A 15679-nucleotide genomic window follows, 5' to 3' on the forward strand; every position below is an offset into this window, starting at 1 on the left:
GTCACTCATAAATTACGTGCCCAAACCAAATGTATGCATATGAAACCTTTATACCACATCACACCATAAGATTTTCTAGTTAGTCTGTCCAGTCAATATTTGTGGCAGTGCTTTGAAAAGCATTTGGATGATAGGTGTTGTAAGAATGCCAGATCACTATCATTTTAATTGGATATAAGAACAACCATACTGGGTCAGACCCATGGTTCATCTAGCCCAACATCCTGTCTTCCAACCCTGGCCAATGCCAGGTGCTTCAGATGGAATAAGCAGAATAGTCAATCATTGAGTGATCCATCCCCTGTCGTCCACACTCAGCTTCTGAAAGTGAGAAGCTAGGGACATGGAGCATGGGGTTGCACCCCTGACCATCTTGGCTAGTAGCCATTGTGGAGTTATCCTCCATGAACTGAGTATACGTTTCTAACCTTGTTAGCTTTTTTGACTGCTCCTTCACATTGAGCAGATGTTTTCAGAGAACTAACCACAAATGACTCCAAGTTCACGTTCTTGAGAGGTAACAGCTAATTTAGACCCTATAATTTTGTATGTACAGTTGGGATTATGTTTTCCAAAGTGCATTAATCAACACTGAATTTCATCTGCCATTTTGTTGCCCAATCACCGAGTTTTGTAACTCTTTGCAGTCTGCTTTGGTCTTAACTATCTTGAGTAATTTTGTATAATCTGCAAACTTTGCCAACTCACTGTTTACCTCTTTTTCCAGATCATTTATGAGCAGGAATCCTAGTTTTCTGTGATAAAAAAAACAAAATTCTCTGATTAAAAAAGAAGTATAAAAATCAATGTTTTTCCAGTTACTGATCCATGAGAGTACCCTCCGTCTTACCCCATGACTTCTTACTTTGTTTAAGAGCCTTTGGTGAGGGACCTAGTCAAAGGCTTTCTGAAAGTCCAAGTGTATTATATCCACTGGATCACTCTTGTTCACATGTCTGTTGACTCCCTCAAAGAATTCTACTAGATTGGTGAGCCCTTTACAAAAGCCGTGTTGACTCTTCCCCAACAAATCATGCTCATTTATGTTCCTGGTAATTCTGTTCTTTCCTATGTTCTTTTACTTCACTTCCAGTCCCTAAATTATTGATAGTACGGTACTGTGTTGTGTTAAGCAGCAGCTATGTGAAGTGAAGTGATTGTTATACGTAGGATCTTGATTTCCATGGCCCCAAATCCAGAAGTCCTTCCTGAATATTTTCCTCAGACTTCACTCAAGCAAAGTTCCCACAGTCTTCAATATGAGTTTTGCCTGAGAATGACTAAGTAAAACCAGAAAAAGGACTTCACAGTTTGGCCCTAAATGTATTTCTATACGTATTGGTGATTTCTATCTCTATTTCTGTGATATGCTTTGAGGTTTACAAAAGGGGCTTTATAGAAACACATAAAGCTCATGTTAGCCTTTAAAGGATAGACACTACAGGCCTAATCCTGCACCAGTGACGTTAATGGCAGTGTTGTGACTGATTTTAATGGGCTCAGAACTGGTCCCTAGCAGATGTAATGGTCTCAACCCGTTAGGTACTTTCTAGTGTTTGGAGACGAGAAGTATGTTTTATGAATTAATTTAGTATTTTACCAGTTCTGGAATAGTTCTGAGTCTGATGACAAGCAGCACTATAACATTTGCTTATTGATGCACGCATATTGCCTGCATTTCCCTCTTGATTTCAGACTATTAGAATACTTTTGTAGTAGAGTATTTATTTGGCAAGTAGAGTTCTAAAGCAATAATGAAAAATACAAGTTGAAAGCCTGCATTTCTAGATTGTCACTGAACATATTTTTAATTAACTTTACAAAGGCTAAATTTAAAACCAAGCGTGACTAACATATCCACTGTACAGCAGCCTGTTCCTTACATGAAAACATCAAAAAAAATTCTAACTAATGGTTACTCCAGGTTTCTTGTCTTTACAATGTCTCAATGCAGCTCATATGTTGCTTCTCTGAGGCTTTCCAATGACACATAACCACACTGCTTGCCAACACTGCTTTAACCCTAACAGTGACCTACATCTTATAACATTCAGAACAAAAATGGTAATTTCCTTTCAGCATGAACTGATTTGTTATTTCTTCAGTTTATCTGATCTTGAAAGAAATAACATCACTGAATTTTACCTTTCTAGTTAACAGCAACACAATTATTACTGGTTTCAGAGTGGTAGCCGTGTTAGTCTGTATCAGCAAAAAGAACGGGGAGTACTTGTGGCACCTTAGAGGCTAACAAATTTATTTGGGCATAAGCTTTTGTGGGCTAAAACCCCTTCATCAGATGCACGCAGTGGAAAATACAGTAGGAAGATATCTATACAGAAAGAACATGAAAAAATGGGTGTTGCCATACCAGCTCTAACGAGACTAATCAATTAAGGTGGGCTATTATCAACAGGAGAAAAAAACTTTTGTAGTGATAATCAGGATGGCCCATTTCAAACCGTTGACGAGAAGGTGTGAGTAACAGTAGGGGGAAAATTAGCATAGGGAAATAGTTTTTGCTTTGTGTAACGACTCATCCACTCCCAGTCTTTAGTCAAGCCTAATTTAATGGTGTCCAGTTTGCAAATTAATTCCAGTTCTGCAGTTTCTCGTTGGAGTCTGTTTTTGAAGTTTTTTGTTGAAGAATTGTGACTTTTAGGCAGGGGTGGCTCCAGGCACCAGCACGTCAAGCGCATTGCTGGGACGGCAAGCCACAGGGGGCGCTCTGCTGGCGCTGCGAGGGCGGCAGGCAGGCTGCCTTTGGCGGCATGCCTACGGAGGGTCCGCTGGTCCCGCGGCTTCGGCGGACCTCCCGCAGGCGTGCCGCTGAATCTCCGGGACCGGGGACCTCCAGCAGGCAAGCCGCCGAAGGCAGCCTGCCTGCCGTGCTTGGGGCGGCAAAATACCTAGAGCCGGCCCTGCTTTTAGGTCTGTAATTGAGTGACCGGAGAGAATGCAGTGTTCTCTGATTGGTTTTTGAATGTTATAATTCTTGACATCTGATTTGTTTCCATTTATTCTTTTGTGTAGAGACTGTCCGGTTTGGCCAATGTACATGACAGAGGGGCATTGCTGGCACATGATGGCATATATCACATTGGTAGATGTGCAGGTGAACGAGCCCTTGATGGTGTGGCTGATGTCATTAGGTCCTATGACTGTGTCCCTTGAATAGATATGTGGACAGAGCTGGCAATGGGCTTTGTTGCAAGGATAGGTTCCTGGGTTAGTGTTTCTGTTGTTTGGTATGTGATTGCTGGTGAGTATTTGCTTCAGGTTGAGGAGCTGTCTGTAAGTGAGGACTGGCCCATCTCCCAAGATCTGTTAGAGTGAGGGATCGTCCTTCAGGATAGGTTGCAGATCCTTGATGATGCACTGGAGAGGTTTTAGTTGGGGGCTGAAGGTGACGGCTAGTGGCGTACTGTTACTTTCTTTGCTGGGTCTGTCCTGTAGTAGGTGACTTCTGGGTATTCTTCTGGCTCTGTCAATCTGTTTCTTCACTTCAGCAGGTAGGTATTGTAGTTTTAAGAACGCTTGCTAGAGATCTTGTAGGTGTTTGTCTCTGTCTGAAGGATTCAAGCAAATGTGGTTGTATCTTAGAGCTTGGCTGTAGACAATGGATCATGTGATGTGGTCTGGATGAAAGCTGGAGGCATGTAGGTAAGTATAGCGGTCAGTAGGTTTCTGGTACAGGGTGGTATTTATGTGACCATCGCTTATTAGCACTGTAGTGTCCAGGAAGTGGATCTCGTGTGGACTAGTCCAGGCTGAGGTTGATGGTGGGATCGAAATTGTTGAAATCATGGTGGAATTCCTCAAGGGCTACTTTTCCATGGGTCCAGATGATGAAGATGTCATCAATGTAGCGCAAGTAGAGTAGGGGCGCTAGGGGACAAGAGCTGAGGAAGCGTTGTTTTAAGTCAGCCATAAAAATGTTGGCATACTGTGGGGCCATGAAGCTACCCATAGCAGTGTCACTGACTTGAAGGTATATATTGTCCCCAAATGTGAAATGGTTGTGGTGAGGACAAAGTCACAAAGTTCAGGCACCAGTTTTGCCGTGACATTATCAGGGATACTGTTCCTGACGGCTTGTAGTCCATCTTTGTGTGGAATGTTGGTGTAGAGGGCTTCTACATCCATAGTGGCCAGGATGGTGTTTTCTGGGAGATCACCAATGGACTGTAGTTTTCTCAGGAAGTTGGGGGTGTCTCGAAGATAGCTATTAGTGCTGGTAGCATGGGGCCTGAGGAGAGAGTCTACATAGCCAGACAATCCTGCTGTCAGGATGCCAATGCCTGAGATGATGTGGCATCCAGGATTTCCAGGTTTATGAATCTTGGGTAGCAGATCAAATACCCCTGGTTGGGGTTCTAGGGGTGTGTCTGTGCAGATTTGTTCCTGTGCTTTTTCAGGGAGTTTCTTGAGCAAACGGTGTAGTTTCTTTTGGTAACCCTCAGTGGGATCAGAGGGTAATGGCCTGTAGAATGTGGTGTTAGCGAGCTGGTGTTATTACTGCAGATCATCTGAGAAAGACACTGCAAGTAAATAAGAACCCACTGTCCTGCTGAGAATGATACTGTAGGCAGGTGAGCACAACAGACTTCCTGAGAAAGATACCAGTGAAGTTCAATTATTGTGTAAGGTGCTGTTATGTTCTTGTGTATCACAGATACACTTGAATTCAAGCAATTCTCTCAAGTCAGATCGACAGTCAAATCTTTAACATGACTACTACTCCTCATAGGCACCACTGGTGCAAGAATTACACAATGACAATTTAAAAGCTTAGTAAGTGATCATTCTGGATGGTGGCAAGATGTTCATCTTCTACAGTAAGGCCTCCTTTTCCCTCTTTTTGATGGCTTGTTCTTGGGGGTCATGGGGAGGGAAGAAATAGGAAAGAATAGTTTTGGGGCTCCCCAGAACACAGGGAGCATAGTGACAGCTAGTGCAATATGTCCTTATATAGTCACACAAGGAGGGTGGTGTCCTGCTCATCCCCAAGACAGTCTCATAGGAAAGAAGGCAGAAGGAGAAAAATCTCTCTCACTAAAGACCAGGGGTTGGCAACCTATGGCATGAGAGCCGATTTTTAATGGCATGCTGCTGCCTGCCGGAGTCCCAGCAGGCAGCAGCGTGCCATTAAAAATCCTGCCCAGCCCAGCCCGCTTTTCTCTGCCCTCTGCTCCCCCACCCCGCGGGGGCAGGGGGAAGAAACATAGGCGTGCGGACAGGGTGTGCCCAGGCACACCCTAATGCAGAGATGGGCAAATGGCCCCACTCTCCTAGGGCGGCAAGCCGCGGGGTCCGCGCTCCTGGGCCAGAGTGCGGGGCTAAGCGCAGCAAGCTGCCGGCCCCTCTCCCGCCTTCCCCCCTCCCCTGGAGCCATGCCGCTGCGCATGCAGCCCTCTGAGGGGCAGGGCTGCCCGCTCCTGTGGGGCGGGCATGTCTGGCTCTGCGCGGAGCAGAACATGCTGCTAGGAGCCTCATGGTAAGGGGTCCGGGGCTGGGGGGGTTGGATAAGGGGTGGGGGCCGTCAGGGGACAGGGAGCAGGATGGGTTGGATGGGGGGGTAGGATCCTGGGGTGGGGGATTAGGGGCGGGAGGTCTCTGAAGGGGGAAGTCAGGGAGCAGGGGGGGTTGGATGTGGCATGGGAGTCCTGGGGTCTGTCAGGGGGTGGGGGGTGGCTAGGGGTCAAGGCAGTCAGAGGACAGAGAGCAAGGAGGGTCCGGGGGGGGCAGTTAGGGTGGGGGGGTCTCTGGACGGGGTGGTCATGGGACAAGATGCTGAAGGGGTTGGATGAGTTGGGAGTTCTTGGGGAGGGGAGGCCTGTCAGGCAGGCAGGGAGCGGGGGGGGTTGGATGGGTCAGGAGTTCTGGGTGTCCTGTCAGGGGGTGGGGAGCGGTTGGATAGGCATGGGAGTCCTGAGGGTCTGTCTGGGGGCGGGGTTGTGGATAAGGGTCGGGGCAGTCAGGGGACAGGTAGGGGGTAGGGTCCTAGGGGGGCAGTCAGGGGACAAGAAGCAGGGAGGCTTAGATAGGGGGTGGGGTCCTGGGGGCAGTTAGGGGCAGGCGTCCCAGGTGGGGGTTGTCAGGGGACAAGATGCGGGGGGGGGTTGGGGGTTCTGAGGGGGGCAGTTGGGGCAGGAAGTAGGAGGGAGTGGATGGGGGAGGGGGCAGGGCTCCCTGGGTGCACACCCTAATGAAATGTGCTGCGCACGCCTATGGGCAGAAACTTGGTCCTGCCGGCTCCCCTTCTACTTCCCATAGTGTGCTGGGTTCCTGCCCCTCCCTCCCTGCTGGCTGATCAGCTGATGGCCCTTGCGAGAGAGGGGGTCGGGAAGGAGCAGAGTCAGCGTGAGCCCCCTCCCTCATTCTAACTCCTGGCCAGACCCTTCATCCCCAGCCCTGTGCTCAGTGCACTCCCACCCTCAGCTCAGTGCAGAGGGAGGAAGAGAATGGGCCAGAACCAGGGAGAAGGTAGGTACCCACTGTTTGTGGGCAGGGCCAGGACCCCAGACTGGCAGCAGGCTGAGCGGGTCTGGCAGCCGGGATCCCGGCTGGCAGCAGCTGGTGGATGGAACCCCTTAGCGGCAGCAGGCTAAGCCGCTCAGCCCACTGCCAGTCCAGGGTCCCAGCTGCAGGCCCCGCTCAGCCCGCTGCCAGCCTAGATGAACAGAACCCCAGACTAGCAGTGGGCTGAGCGGGCCAGCGGCGTAAGATCAACATTTTAATTTAATTGTAAATGAAGCTTCTTAAACATTTTGAAAACCTTGTTTATTTTACAATACAACACTAGTTTAGTTATATAATATATAGACTTATAGAGAGAGACCTTCTAAAAAATGTTAAAATGTATTACCGGCATGCGAAACCTTAAATTAAAGTGAATAAATGAAGACTCGGCACACCACTTCTGAAAGGTTGCTGACCTCTGCTATAGACAGTAACCCAGCATGGTGTCTGCTGGGATAATGCCTGCCAGATCCCTGGGAACTATTCTGCTGCTTTTGCCAAACACATCATTAGAACTGCTCCCACCAGTTCCTGCCTTCAGTTGTGCAGTGGAGGGACAGACCACAGGAATCTGAGCTGCCTTAGTCAGAAGTGGCCCAGATGCAGCAGTAAGCCGGTGACAAAACAAATGTCAAGCCCTTGCCCGCTGAGTGGGCTAGGAAGCTGCACTTAATAAGAAGTTCAAGGACCTAAGATAAAAGGCCATCTTGAAGCTGGCAGAAAGAGTCTGTCCAAGGGTAAGGTGGGCTCAGATGAAGTCTGTCCACAGGGTGAAGTTTTAGGTGTTCCTGAAGTTTTGGTGGATCTAGATTCCATTTAAATCTTAATCTATCCCTGGCAGGCAGGGACTGGAAAGACAAAAATCCAGTCTAAAAAATAACTTATTTTCAAAGATCTTTTTCAAAACCCCAATGGGATGGTTGCTCCTAAGGCTAAAAATGTGGCTAGAGACCCAGACAGAGGGAACCACATTGGGAGTAAAAAGTTAGATTAACGTTCCAATGATGTTTTTCTGAGTGAATTACCCAATATAACCTTGCTGGCAATGCCTTTGACTGAAGCTGTGCTTAGAAGCCAAGCAAGACATCATATCCAGCTTTCTGTGTGTGAGGCAATTAATTGTAATCCAGTTTTGAAACAAAAATATGAGATTCTCAGAAAAAGATATTTACCAAATACTTCACAGCCCTTCAGATCCAATGCAAAACTGCAAGTGGCCAGGTCTGTATTAAGCTACCCTCCCACTGCAGTTTAACGTTTATTTCAATTATATGTTAGCATCTAAAAGAGGAGCATGCTCAACTCTATTCCCAGTCCAACAACATCAAAAAGACCCCCCAGACAGATTGATCCAAAACATAAAAACCCCACAGGACAAAAGCTTAACTATGGCTAAAAACTAAGCAAAAAGAAATAGTCACATCTCTGAAACCTCACACTTTGAAGTAAACAAAGCCATAAAGCTAACTGAATTAGGTTGAATGGGCTACTGAAATTGATCTCACTGGCCAGTTATTTATTTAGCAGGTGTCACGGAGTGTGGGGGAGTCAGGGTCCTGCACCCCCGGCTTCCTGCGATTCACCAGGACTCTCAGCCACCCAGTAAAGCAGAAGGTTTATTTAGATGCCAGGAACACAGTCCAACACAGGTCTTGCAGGCACAGACAACAGGATCCCCCCTGTTAGGTCCATCTTGGGGCCCCAGGAGCCCCACAGCCCATTGGGGGATCAGAGCCCTGTCTGTCCTTCCCTTCCTCCCCCAGCCAGCTCCAGACTCCCCAACCCCCTCCAGCCCCTCCTCCTCTCCTTTCCCGGGGCCAGGAGGTCACCTGACCCCTTTGTCTCCAACACCTTCAATTGGCACCTTTGCAGAGGAGGGGCCCAGGCCATCAGTTGCTAGCAGACAGAGTGTCAGGCATTTAGGTGCACTGGCCTTTTGCTTTGATAGATACTTAAGAACTGCCTTGGGGACACTGAGGCACCAACACAGCATTCACAGACCACAGTAAGAACAGTACCACTTCATCACAGCAGGTTCCCTGTCTTCTTAAGGCACATCTGAGATCCTTTGTAAGAACCACTATTACAGTACATTAGTCTGTATCTCCCATCAAGAAATGGAGAAATTATGATTTGAAGATTGACTCTCAAGCTTAGCTATCATTTGTAAGGTGCGGGAAATCAGCTTCACGTGGTTTCTATCTTCTACAAGCACCAGAGAGCCACTTCTGTTCCAGGATGTTTCCCTCCCAACCAGATCTTTCCAGGTCGGAGCATGGCCCTCCACTTTCTCCTCCCTGGCAGGGTGAAACAACACTCTCCAGCTGCCTTCTAGAAGTAAAGCTTCACAACATTTTTCAGACTTTATTTTTGTAATCTTGACCATCTGTCACTCACCCATGACTCTCATCATGCCTCTCTTTTGCATCATAACATCCGTTCTTCTCTCGGCGTCCACCAATTGGCTCCATATCCCTATCCTTATTACCTTCACCCCACTACAGTTCCCACTAGCTCTACCTGCTCCTCTTCCCCCCCCCATCCCCTCTCTCCTCCCATCAGCACAATTCCAGCTCCACCCCTCTTCTTCTTCCCCTCTGGTAACATTTGTCCCAACTCTGGCCCTTCATCCATCCCTGCCCTCTCCACTTCCCATATCCATCCCCACCCTCTTGTGACACCATTCTGAGCCTCATGCCCATTCCCTCCTTTCCCTTGATGTCTCTGGAATGCCCAATCCATGTCTAAAAAGATAAAAGTCATTCACAACCTGTGCATAGCTCAATCCCTCCAGCCCCTGGCTCTCAGAACTCAATCCCGTCCTCTGTCAGGGGACTCTGCAGCTGCCCTCTCTTACAGAGGCCTCTCCTTCTCTCACGCTCCCTGCCTAGATCAGACCATGGTGGAGCTGTCAGGCTTCTCCTTTCCCATTCCTACCGCTTCCAACCCATCCCTCCTCCCCCATCCCCCTCTTTCTTCTCGTTTGAACAGCACTGCATAGAGCAGGAGTCAGCAACCTTTCAGAAGTGGTGTGCTGAGTCTTCATTTATTCACTCTAATTTAAGGTTTTGCGTGCCAGTAATACACTTTAACGTTTTTAGAAGGTCTCTTTCCATAAGTCTATGATATATAACTAAATTGTTGTTGTATGTAAAGTAAATAAGGTTTTTAAAATATTTAAGAAGCTTCATTTAAAATTAAATTAAAATGCAGAGCCCCCCAGACCCGTGGCCAGGACCCAGGCAGTGTGAGTGTCACTGAAAATCAGCTCGCGTGCCGCCTTTGGCACACGTGCCATAGGTTGCCTATCGCAGGTATAGAATCATCTCTCCTCTGTCCCTCCATGTTGCTGTCATCTACCATCCACTCAACTCACTCCTCCCCATCAACCTTCCTCTCTGATTTCAGTTCCTAGCTCTCTCTTCTCAGTCTGCCATAGTCATCCTTGAGAACTTCAGCTCCATGTTAATGACCCACCTGACCCCTTAGCTGCACTTTTCCTGACCTGCATGTCTTCATTTAACCTGCAGCCCTGGCTCGGTTCTCCCACTCACCAAAAGAGCCTATCACTTGACTTGGTCTTCACCAAGCACAGCTCATTCTCCTGTGTCTGTTGCTACAGGCATTGACTTTCCATAGCGTCAGGGGGTACTCTTCCTCAGGCCCCGCCCCCACTCTACCTCTTCCCCCAAGGCCCCACCCTACCCAACCTCTTCCCACCCAATTCCACCCCCTCCCCCAAGCACACTGCGTCCTTGCTCCTTCCCCCTTCCTCCCTGCACACCACAAAACAGCTGATTGCAGTGGGTGGGAGGCATTGGGAGGGAGAGGGAGGCGCTGATTTGCAGGGCCTGCCAGGAGGCGCTGGGGGGAACTGTTAGGGGTGCTGCCAGTGGTTGCTCAGCATCCCCTGTGGATGCTCCATTCCCAGAGCACCCACAGAATCAGCACCTATGTCTGTTGCTGATTTCCCCTTCTCTGACCATTACCTCATGCCTTTCAGCACTGCCCATCAGTCCCCCACACTATGCCGGTCACTCAGCCTTTCCATGACTTCCAGTCCATCAGCATTGCTGATTTCTCATTCGCTCTCAGACTTCTCCCTGCACTCCCTCCCCTTTTCTTTCATTTATATGGTTGTTGATTCTCTCCACACTTTACTCTCCTCCATCCTTGACTCTTTTGCCCCTCTCTCTCATTGCAAGGTCTGCCCTACCAACCACCAGCCCAGCCACACCCCCAATATCCACTTCATTTGCTTCAGCTCTCACACTATGGAATTACTCTGGTGGAAATCCTGTGCTAGGTCAACTTCCTCCACTACAAAATTCTGTCCTCTTCTCCTTCAATTCTGCCATCTTCCTAGGTAAGTAACTCTACTTCTCCAACTTAATTGGATCACACAACCGCAATCCCAGCCACCTTTTCACCACCATCACTCACTCCTCAAATCCTCCCCTTCTCCCACCTCCACTTCTTTCTCAGAAGAGAAAACTGACAAAATACAATGAGAGCTTCCTCCCCCCCCGTGGCTTGATTTTCCTTCCCCACCCCCACAACTCTCTCTCTCCTTCTTCTCTCCATCACAGACATAGAAGCTTCTCACCTGCTCTCCTCCTCTAACCCCTCCACTTGCCCTAGAAACCCTATCCCACCCTCTGGTCTTCACACCCACTCTTGTCCTCTCCCTTACTCTTCCCCTTAACTTCTCACTTTTGCCTGACTTTCAGCTGGCAATACAGGCTGCTTTAGTCTCTGCCATCACAAAAAACACACCCTTGATCCACCTGCCTCTCCAACTACTATTTCACCCCACCTTTCATCTTTAAGCTCATTGAACGTGTTGTTTACAGTTGCTGTCTGGTGTCCTCTCTTCTACTTCCACCCTAGGCCCACTCCAATCTGGCTTGCACCCCTTGCACTCCACTGAAACCACTCTCAAAGTCTCCAATGACCTCTTCTTAGCCAAAGCTCAGAACCAGTACTCCATCCTCATTTTCCTTGACCTCTCAGCTGCCTTCAACACCACCAACCATGCTCTTCTGTCCTCCCCTGGTTCTCTTACTTCTAATCCCTCCATCAGCCAATCCTCCTCACCCCCTCGCCAAACCTTATATCTAGGTAATCTCCTCTGCAAACACAAACTCAGCTACCATCTCTATGCTCACAGCTTTCAGATTTACCTTTCTAATCCAAACCGTCTCCTTCTGCCAAAACTAAAATCATGTGGATCTCTAGGCATCAGCTCAAACTCAACATGACTAAAACAGAATTCTTAATCTCTTCTCCCCTCCAAATCCTCCCTGCTACCTCCTTTTTCAGTCTCTGTGGACAATATCACCATCCTGCCTGACATGCAGGCCTGCAACCTGAGTGTCATTTTCAACTTGGACTTCTCTCTGTCTCTCTACATCTTCACTTCCAGGCTAAGTGTAAATTTAGCAGATTCTTTCTGTATAACATCTTTAAGATACAAGCTTTCCTATCCAGAACACAGATGAAACTCTCACCCAGGATCTCATCATATTGCATTTCGGCATCCTTTTCTCTCTGCAGCATCCTTTTCTCTGGTGTTGACAAATGTAAACCCCTCTCAAACCCATTCAGAATGCTACTGCAAAGATCATTTTTCTAGACTGTCACTTTGAGTATGTCTCCTCTCTCTCTACCTCCATCCAGTGGCACACCCTTCTCTATTGCATCAAACATAGCTACTTGTCTTCACTTTGAAGGTCTTTCAACAGCCCATCCCCACTCCACCCATCATCTCTCATTGACTATTGAGAGGTCGACTTCCACCTCCCATCAGCCCATGACACCAGCCTCCATAGCCCAATTGTTACATTTTAAAACAAGCACCTTCGTGCTTTCTCATGCTGCCCCTCATGCCTGGGAGGAGCTACCCATAAACATCCATAAAACAGTTAAGCTGCTAGTATGCAGAGAATACTGCATATCATGTGGACCAATACGGTCTCATTGTTTCCTTGTAGTCCTCCCGTCTGTCTGTATCCATCTGTTGTCTTTTGTCTTAGGGCTTGTCTACATTACCTGCTGGATCAACAGGCAGCAATCTAGTCTAGATCGCGTCTAGTCTAGATGTGATAAATCGACCGCTGAGCGCTCTCCTGTCGACTCCAGTACTCCACCAGGGCAAGAGGCACAGGTGGAGTCGATGGGATAGCATCAGCCTTCGACTTACCACAGTGAAGACACCGTGATGAGTAGATCTAAGTACGTTGACTTCAGCCACATAACATAGCTGAAGTTAACAAATTTATTTGAGCATAATACATTTGTTAGTCTCTAAGGTGCCACAAGTACTCCTGTCCTTTTTATGGATACAGCCTAACTTGGCTGCTACTCTGATAGCTGAAGTTGCGTAACTTAGATTGATCCTCTCCCCCAAGTGTAGACCAGGCTTTATATATCGACTGAAAGCAGTTCAGGGCAGGAGTAGGTGTTTCTACAGTGTTTAGCACAACAGGATACTGATCCGTGACTAGGGTTCCTTGGCATTACGGTAACAGAAATAATTAATAATAGCAAGTTATAAGTTTTAAAGCCACTTAAAACTAAATATAATGGATCAAACTGATGATCTTATGGAGATTTATAGTATTACAGCTAGCTTTCATAACATTGTCTCTGGTGAAGGATACCTTCTTAAACACAGCCTTCTGCTAAAACAAAAGCTGAGTGGTTGGATGTTTATATACCAGACTCCTATTTTCAGAAAGGTTTATTAATGCTATAAGCATTTGACTCTTGGCAGACCTTTACTTACATGACCTCATCCAAGGAGTCTTTTTTTATTATTACTACAAAAATTTGAAACACCAAAAATTAGTTAGAGTTATAGGGATGCAAAGTGTTAAGATGCTTAACTGAGACCCTATAACTGACCTTTTTGCAGACCACTCAGTTGTAATGGGTCCAGTGGGATGGGTGTCTTTGGATGCTCTCTATGGTGGGGAATTTTGTTTAAAAAAAAGAAGTTTAAATATGAAAGGCTGAAACAGACCGAATGGACTAGATTCATACACAGTCTCACTCTGTTGTCTTTTGTATCATAACAATAGGGATGAATTTGTCCAAGATTTCAAGCCTGTCAATACTCAATGGTACTTTGTAAAGCGTAAAATTCTGATATAGTTGAAATAAACAAGCAGATTTCTAATTCACTGACATTTTCAGTATGAATTCTGCAGCACTCTCTCCAATATGGTAAACAATAATTTACATTTTTACCTACTGCCTTTCATCTAAAAGGATTACAAAGCACTTTATACACACAGCACCACTGAAAAGCAGCTACTTGGGGTCACTGGATCAAACAACTACTCTGATGAAAAATGCCACAGGATATTTAATATCCATGCACAGTAAACAGGCCTTCAGTTTTTAAAGTCACAAAGGATAGACACCTACCCCACTGCAATAAACTACAAGGAACTCAATTTCTCTTTCTTAGAAGGATGAAGAACTCAGTAGACCTTTACAGGATTTGCTTTGGTAGTTCCAGGGAGCCTAGACACTCTCAACTTGACTTTTTTAAAGGAAAAATTGTTTAATCATAAAGAGTTCCTGTATTTTCCAAACTAAAGCCCACATCCTGCTGTTGGATATGTATGCATTACTCTTCCATTGTCTTCAGTTTGGCCCTGAATCAGCAACCCACACGGGCAGGACTTACAGCATCATTAAAAAGAAAGAGAACTCCAACACTGGGAAACCCAATGGCTTTTTGGAAGTAATTCATTTTATACTGTGCTATCAATTACAAACCGCTGAAAAAGTTAAACACGTAGAGTAGTAATAAAACCACATCAGCTCTAGATTTCAGAGTAAAGCAAAACAAAACTGATGACACTTCTAAAAAACAGTTCTTCTTTTTAAGGCAGAATTGCTGATGGAGTGCACATTAATTACCAGTGCTCCAGCATAAGGGCTGTTTATTGACCAGGGGACCAGTCCTGTTCCCACTGAAGTCAACAGCGAGAGCAGGCTCAGGTCCCATCCACTTAAAGGACTTAAAATATTTTAAGTTCTGAAGTGCTTAAAGTGAACAAAAAGGTTGTGGGACTGTTTTGATTTTAAAATAATTGTGCAGGATTATTGCTCATAAAAGATGTCAGCCTGACAGCCCAGGAGACTGAATTTATCCATTTATGAACAGAACAGCTGCAGACTTTCTAACATGCAGCCTCCCTGCTCACAAATATACTTCAATCCTTACCTGGAGGGACCAGTTCTATCCAGTAATAAAGGATAGTTCATTTTCCATGATGCTTCAGTCCTTGACCTCTCTCTACAATCAAAGTAGTATACCAACTCCTGCCAGTTGTGGTGGTGGTTTCTGTAACATGGACACCTGTCCACTGATTACAGGTCTGAGCACCCACTCCCCATACATGGACGCTACTGAATAGTAGTGACTCCAATTGAAAAGTGCTTCAATTGTGGTGACTACATCTGTGGGACAATCTCACTCAAAATGGTTTTGACCTCTGGAAAAACTACCATCTGTGCAATTAACAGGAGCTCAAAAATACATTCAGCTATTTTTCCCCCAACTCTGCCATAAACAGGAGGCAGAGATGGGAAATTTGCCACTCATCAAAGGAAGCAGATTTGAAATAATCTGTTCTGCTTAGAACTCTGTGTACTTCTTGGAAATAGGGAAAGGGGAAATTCTGAACACTATCTGCATGCAGGGCAAAATTTGCTTATCTTTCGGGACTGTGTTTTCGGTGCTGCTGTCTCGCATGTTGCTTTATGCCATGATACTTGACAAAAAATCTATTTGATTTAAATCTCAGGGTAGCCCTAAGAGCCTTTACATTATTGACCTTATATGGATTGAGGAAAGATGTTTTTCAAACTGGTAAATAAATCTGATCTAGAATGTGTATTGTGCCTTTCATTCTGAAGGAAATTTACAAATAGATAAAAATATGGGCCAGATCCTCAAGCGGTGTAGTGACATAGCTCCATTGGCTTTAATGGAGTGATGGCATTTGATACCAATGGAGGGTCTGACCTTATAGGAGTTTAGGGCATTCAGCACCTTGCAATATTTGGCCTTCTATACAGGCCTTGTTTCACCCATAACTAAAATGCACCTGCCTTTTGGATGAAACACTGCACTTGTGTA

General features: G+C 46.3%; 1 protein-coding gene across 8 annotated transcripts in view; it reads right to left on the reverse strand.

Moving 5' to 3' along the window:
- The window catches only part of RGL1 (ral guanine nucleotide dissociation stimulator like 1), a 160363-nt gene that overhangs the window by 90086 nt on the left and 54598 nt on the right, over nucleotides 1-15679 (reverse strand). The gene's annotated exons all lie outside the window — the stretch shown is intronic.

This window comes from Mauremys mutica, chromosome 8, assembly GCF_020497125.1.
Source record: "Mauremys mutica isolate MM-2020 ecotype Southern chromosome 8, ASM2049712v1, whole genome shotgun sequence".
Lineage (NCBI taxonomy): Eukaryota > Metazoa > Chordata > Testudines > Geoemydidae > Mauremys > Mauremys mutica.